The sequence below is a fragment of the Propithecus coquereli genome, unplaced genomic scaffold (genome assembly GCF_000956105.1).
Source record: "Propithecus coquereli isolate 6110/MARCELLA unplaced genomic scaffold, Pcoq_1.0 Scaffold192, whole genome shotgun sequence".
NCBI classification, from domain to species: Eukaryota; Metazoa; Chordata; class Mammalia; order Primates; family Indriidae; genus Propithecus; species Propithecus coquereli.
Genome location: NW_012144079.1, coordinates 2,091,766 through 2,092,235, shown reverse-complemented (window position 1 = coordinate 2,092,235; position 470 = coordinate 2,091,766).

Here is a 470-nt window from a genome sequence, read left to right as displayed (position 1 = left end):
CCCTTAGGTTTAAGTAATTTACCAAAGACCTCATAATGTACCATTTGAAGAGATAATGATCTTCTAGTACTTATTTAGTAACAAAGTGTAGAGTCCAGTGAAATTTTGGTTTCGAGCTATATCCTGCCCAAAAACAAACAAAAGAGCTTTCCTGTCAAGTTTGAGAAATGTCTTTCATACTCACACTCTAGAAGAAACAATTCACATTACCAATTGAAAGAAATCCTGCAGTATTACTAAAAACAAGCAAAATGCTTCACTTTGTTCAATCCAGTATTTCCTCATCTTTTTAATCACAGAACTCTTTCAGAAAGTGACACCCGTTAAGATCCTACAGAGCTAATATTCCAAGAAATATGTTTAGAGAAACAATTTATTCTGCTGCCCAAACTTTGACATTTGTTCATTTAGTAAAGCTGTTAAAGTTTGAGTAAAGTGCTTTACTGCCTTATCAAAACATTTATATATAT